This window comes from Triticum urartu, chromosome 2A (assembly GCF_056163025.1).
Source record: "Triticum urartu cultivar PI428250 chromosome 2A, HENAU_Tu73, whole genome shotgun sequence".
Classification (NCBI taxonomy): domain Eukaryota; kingdom Viridiplantae; phylum Streptophyta; class Magnoliopsida; order Poales; family Poaceae; genus Triticum; species Triticum urartu.
Genome location: NC_141874.1, coordinates 158,229,659 through 158,236,502, shown reverse-complemented (window position 1 = coordinate 158,236,502; position 6,844 = coordinate 158,229,659). Strand labels below are relative to the sequence as shown.

The following is a 6,844-nucleotide window of genomic DNA, read 5'->3' as shown; positions in this document are numbered from 1 at the left end:
GTCAGCGCCGCCGGTTCGTTTTCTTCCCGTACAATCTTCTTTCTTTCCCAATTAATAATTGAATCAATTCAAAGGAGGATGGGCCCCAACCCCAAACCATGCTAATGAATCAATTTTGTAGTTGTATCGATCATCCCCTTTAATCTCTTCATTACACCATGGATTTCTTCCGTTCTAAGTACCCCAAGGCGGCCACATCGCGGCGGGCGGCGACCTCCTTGGCAGCCGCGACGAGTTAACGACGCACCAGATTGGGCTGGCCGTTCAGGCGTTGCCACCAGCACCAATCCACAAGTAAGATTTTCATCGCATGGATTGCCCATCTTTTTTTATTGATTGCGATCTTTTTGACCATCCTTTTGCCTGAAATTGCCGCACAAGTATATGCTCATGATGATTGCACTTATCAAATTACAACATAATGATTAGATATTGCTTGTGTTCAACTTATGGGATTTCTCTGTTGTTCTTGTACAAAAGGTGATTGTGTTTTTGTTCAAACTACTATTTTTACGTAAACCATAAAAGGTCTGTTCGAAATTACTGCCTTGTCATGAAGAACTAGGCATGAACAGTTTGAATGGAAGTGTTGCTGCAGCAGGCAGCAGCGACGAGTGAGAGTAATGAGTGGTCATCGGGGGCCCATTGGATGCTATTCGCACTAGGGCCTCTGATATGCAAGGGCCGGCCCTGTCCCTGGTTAATCTTGAGGCCCATATATGAGATGGCAGGTGGTGAGAAATTTAGTCCCACCTTGCTAGTTGAGAAGAGTTGGGACCTCTTTATAAGGGCTGCTCTACCGAGCTTGGTAAGAGGAGTAGTACACGCACGCTCCTCCTCCTCCGCCGCTGCCCGCCTCGTCACGACGCGACGAATTGGATATCTGATGCTGATGAGATGAAAGGCACAAGTGGACATGTCTTCACACTTGATGATGGTGCTGTTTCCTGGAAGTCTTGCAAGCAGACGATCTTAACCAGATCGACTATGGAAGCAGAACTAACAGCATTAGACACATCATGCGTCGAAGCAAAATGGCTTCGAGAGCTTTTGATGGATTTGCCGGTGGTTGATAAACCAATGCCGGCTGTCCTTATGAACTGTGACAATCAAACAGTGATTGCCAAGGCTAAGAGTTCAAAGGACAACATGAAATCCACAAAGCACATAAGAAGAAGATTGAAATCTGTCAAAAAATCAAGAAACTCCGGAGTAATAGCGTTGGACTATGTCCATACGGCTAAGAATCTGGCAGATCCCTTTACGAAAGGGCTATCACGGATTGTGATAGAAAATGCATCGAGGGAGATGGGTATGAGACCCACGTAAGTTGCCATGGGGGTAACCCAACCTATGTGATCGGAGATCCCGTGAATTAGGACATGAGAAAACAATCCATCGGTCAACTGAGGAGAGTATCCTTAATTAACCCACTCCGTTGGAGATGCACAATACTCTCAATTCTGTAAGGCAGGCTGACTTTTGTCTTAATGTGTTCCAAAGCTTGTGTAAGCAAGATGCTAACCTACAGAGCATACTTTGGAGGAACACACCTATGTGAGCCCGACGCCCGACTGCTGGTCACAGTCTATGAGATTAGATAATCTCTAGTAAGCTAATGAGAAGGTGCGGAGTATGACTAATAGGCTCCACCTGTGGGGTTTAGCCTTCGGCAGCCACGTATCAGCTAACAATAGGCGAAACTTCTGCACGCCAAACTGACAATTCAAGGCATAGTCCATTGTTCAGTTGTGAAGAAGTCTAATCATGTTGCTCTAGGTGGAAGTTCAACTTAACAGTCTCCACTGAAAATTCTGATATATCAAACATTGTTTGGAACAGTTGACAAACTTATGTGCCTCGAGATCTGGTGGGGGATGGTTGGATTATGGATGGGCTTAGGCCCATATAAGACACTAATCCCTGCTTAATCTTGAGGTCCATGTATGAGATGGCAGGTGATGGGAAGTTTAGTCCCACCTTGCTAGTTGAGGAGAGTTGAGACCCCTTCATAAGGGCTGCTCTACCACTTACCATTGGGAGCTTGGGAAGAGGAGTAGTACACGCGCGCTCCTCCTCCTCCGCCACCCGCCTCGTCACGACGTGCGCGCGCCGCGGGTTGCGGGAATAAGCCGAGCCGAAGCTTATTTTTGCCGCTCATGAATGAATTAATTAACCAGGGATTAATTAAAGAGTCGCTAACATGTGGGCCACAGTCACTTGCGTTGCCGGGATTCGTCGACTCCCTTCCCGGGGGTGCGACCCTTGCCGGGACCCACGTATTCGTCGACTCCCTTGCCGGGAACAACGACTCCCTTGCCGGGAGTGGGCCGACTCAGTCGTGGGCCTTGGCAAGGCACACGACTTTCTTCCTTACGAACTACTCCCTCCGGTCCTTTTTAGTTCGCATATAAGATTTGACTGAAGTCAAGCCTTATAAAGTTTGACCAACTTTATAGAAAAAAGTACCAACATTCATAATCTGAAATCAATATCAATAGATGTGTCATGACTTAAAGTTTCATATTGTATAACTTTAGCATGGCAGATGTTGATATTTTTTCATATAAATACGGTCAAAATTTGTGAAGTTTGACTTCAAAGAATTCTAATATGCAGAGTAAAAAGGACCGGAGGCAGTATATAAGAAGGCTTTGGCCAGTGAAGTAACCTAATTTGGTTCACTCACTCCCTCTCGCGTGACCTAGCCGTCATCTAATGTTCCTCACTCTGTGCTACCTCCGGCGATTCCATCCCGACGACCGCGTGCACGGCTGGTCGGGAGAGCAGGTGCCTTCGGAACCCTGTCGTTCGAGATCCTGCCCGGGAGAACGGCAATAAGGTTTTTGGGGAGCGTCTCGACGCGACTGCTCCCGATCCGTCCCCAACTCTGTTCGCCTCTGCTTCCCCTACTTCCTCTACATCGACACCATGGCCGACGACGTCGACGCTAAGAAGAAGGCCATGGACGACGCCGAGGCTGCTGCTGCAGCCGCCGCGTTGGCTTGGCCAACCGGAGGGTATGATCTGTTCATCCCTCGTTTACTCGTACTTATGCTAGCCGTATATGTGCTGCTCATAGATGGTTCCATTCTATGTTCTATACATGCTAGCATGCTTAGGTATCGCTATGAGATGCATACCTTTTATGCCATGCTTATTGTTAACTCGTGGATAAGTCTAATCGGAAAAGTGCTAATATCTCCAACAATCCAAAAACTTTATTTTAGGCACTTTTCGATTCAAGGCTTTGCTGCTACTCTGAAACCGGAAAAGTTTACCGGGACGCATTTTAAGCATTGGCAGACTAAGACCACCTTGTGGCTCACAACGATGAACGTGTTCTGGGTTGGTGGTGTGTCCCTCACAGAAACGATTGCTCCTGAACAGGAGAAGGCGTTTAGGGAGGCAACCACAATCTTTCTAGGAGCAGTTCTGAGTGTGATTGGAGACAAGTTGGTTGACGCCTATATTCATATGGGCGTTGCCAAAAACTTGTGGGATGCGCTCGAAGTCAAATTCGGCGCAACTGATGCTGGCAGTGAATTGTATGCCAAGGAGCAGTTCCATGATTACAGGATGGTTGATAACCGTTCTATATTGGACCAGGCTCATGAGATATACAATGCATTGCTAAGGAGTTGGAGCTCTTGAAGTGTGAGTTACCGGACAAGTTTGTCGCGGGTTGCATTATTGCAAAACTCCCTCTTAGTTGGAGGCACTTTGCTACTTCTCTCAAGCACCTGAGACGTGAATTCTCTGTTGAGGATGTCATTGGTCATCTCAGTGTTGAGCAGAACTCGAGAGCAAAGGACTCACACGTGAAAGGGGCAGAGGGTTCTTCTAGCGCCAATGTGGTGCATAAGAACTTCCACAAGTTCAAGGGAAAGAACTCTGTCTAGCAGAATACTACCTTTAAGAAGAAGGGAAGAAGAAAGATAAAAAGAGAGATGGCTGCTTTACTTGTGGTTCAGATGAACAGTGGGCAAACAAGTGCCCAAACAAGTACAAGAAGCCAGCACAGGACTCCAAGTCTGTGAATGTCACTCAGAGCAACAATGATGCGGCATATGGGTATGGTAATCTGTTTACCATACTTTCAGTTTGCTAGTCCACCGATTGGTGGATTGACACTGGGGCCAATATTCATGTGTGTGTTGATGTGTCTTTGTTTTCTTCCTACCAAGTCGCACGAGATTGTTCCGTCCTGATGGGGAATGGCTCGCATGTTTCTGTTCATGGTGTTGGCATGGTAGATCTGAAGTTTACTTCGGGATAGATCGTGCAACTAAAGAACGTGCAGCATGTCCCCGCCATAAAGAAGAATCTCGTTAGTGGCTCCCTTCTATGTAAAGAAGAGTTTAAGTTAGTATTTGAGTCTAACAAAGTAATCGTATCTCGGTATGGACTATTTGTTGGAAAAGGATATGATTGTGGTGGTTTGTTCCGCCTTTCCATGGAGGATTTTTGTAATAAAGTCGTGAACCAAATTCATTCTAATGTGAACGAATCTGAGGTTTGGCATTCACGTCTTTGTCACATAAATTTTGGTTGTATGACGTGGCTAGCTAAGATGGATTTAACCCCGAGTATCGCTTTAGCCAAAGGCTCTAAGTGCCATGCGTGTGTGCAAGCTAAGCAACCTCGTAAGCCTCACAAGCCTGTGAAGGAGAGACACCTGACACCTCTAGAGCTCATACATTCAGATCTCTGTGAGATGAATGGTGTGTTGACTAAAGGTGGAAAGAAATACTTCATGACTCTGACTGATGATTCCACTAGATTCTGCTATGTGTATTTGTTAAATGCTAAGGATGAGGCTCTATACTACTTTAAAGTCTATAAGGCTGAAGTTGAGAACCAACTTGAGAAGAAAATAAAATGAGTCCGGTCTGATCATGGTGGAGAGTACTTTTCTAATGAGTTTGATTTATTCTGTGCGGAATATGGTATTATTCATGAGAGGACGCCTCCCTACTCACCCCAGTCAAATGGGGTTGCCGAACGGAAAAACCGTACTCTAATTGATTTGGTTAACGCCATGTTAGATACATCGGGTTTATCCAAGACATGGTGGGGGGAGGCTGTATTAACATCTTGTCATGTCCTGAATAAAGTTCCCACAAAGGATAATGAGACTACTCCCTATGAGCAATGGGTAAAGAAAAGAACTACACTCTTTTACTTGCGTACTTGGGGCTGTTTGGCGAAAGTCAACATGCCGATAATCAAAAAGCGTAAGTTGGGACCAAAGACCGTGGACTGTGTTTTTCTTGGCTATGCCAAGCATAGCATTGGCTATAGATTTCTAGTGGTGAAATCTGAGGTACCTGACCAGAAGGTCGGTACAATTATAGAGTCTAGGGATGCTACATTCTTTGAGGATATTTTCTCCATGAGAGATATGCAAAGCAATTCTAGACTGGAATCTGATGAGACTCCTGAACCTGCTATTCCGATGGAATATTATGAACATAAAAGTGATAAGAGTTCCACGGAGGATGACGAGGAAGCTCCTGTTAGGAGCAAGAGACATAGGACTGCAAAGTCCTTTGGTGATAATTTCCTCGTGTACCTCGTGGATGATGATACTCCCAGCTCCATTTCAGAAGCTTATGCATCTCCGGATGCTGACTACTGGAAGGATGCGGTCCGTAGTGAGATGGATTCCATCTTGGCTAATGGGACATGGGAGATCACTGATCGTCCTTATGGTTGTAGACCATTAGGATGTAGGTGGGTGTTCAAAAAGAAGCTTAGGCCCGATGGTACTGTTGAGAAGTACAAGGCTAGGCTTGTGGCCAAGGGTTATACCCAGAAAGAAGAAGAGGATTTCTTTGACACTTATTCACCTATGGCTAAACTGACAACCATTCAAGTGTTACTCGCTTTGGCTGCCTCGCATGGTCTTCTCGTTCATTAGATGGACGTTAAGACGTCTTTCCTTAACAGAGAGCTAGACGAGGAAATTTACATGCAACAGTCGGATGGCTTTGTAGTAAATGGTCAGAAAAGAAAGGTGTGTAAACTAGTAAAGTCTTTTTATGGCCTGAAACAAGCGCCTAAGCAATGGCATGAGAAGTTCAACACTACTCTGATATCTGCTGGCTTTGTTGTGAACAAAGCCGACAAATGTGTATACTATCGATGTGGTGGGGGCGAAGGAGTTATACTGTGTCTGTATGTCGATGACATACTGATATTTGGGACCCACCTCAAGGTCATTGAGGAGGTCAAGTCTTTTTTATCTCACAACTTTGAGATGAAGGACCTAGGTGTGGCTGATGTTATCCTGAACATCAAGCCACTGAGAAATTCTGAGGGTGGAATTACACTTTTGCAGTCCCACTATGTTGAGAAGATTTTGAGCTGTTTTGGATACTCGGACTGCAAACCTTCTGCAACACCATATGATCCTAGCGTACGGATTCAAAAGTTCGAAGGCACGACTGTAGATCAGTTGAGATATTCTCAAGTGGTTGGTTCACTGATGTACCTACCATGTGCTACTCGTCCTGACATCTCATTTGATGTGTGCAAACTGAGTCGGTTTGTTTCCAATCCGGGAGATGTGCATTGGCATGCTGTTGAGCGAGTGATGCATTATTTGCAAGGTACTGCGAACTATGGAATTCACTATTCTGGGTACCCGACGGTACTTGAGGGGTATAGTGATTCGAATTGGATATCTGATGCTGATGAGATGAAAGCCACAAGTGGACATGTCTTCACACTTAGTGGTGGTGCTGTTTCCTGGAAGTCTTGCAAGCAGACGATCTTAACCAGATCGACTATGGAAGCAGAACTCACAGCATTAGACACATCATGCGTCGAAGCAAAATGA

General features: G+C 45.5%; 1 pseudogene; it reads left to right on the top strand.

The window, feature by feature from the left end:
• Positions 1-6,262: 6,262 nt before the first annotated feature.
• On the top strand, positions 6,263-6,844 carry LOC147984370 (secreted RxLR effector protein 161 pseudogene; annotated as a pseudogene).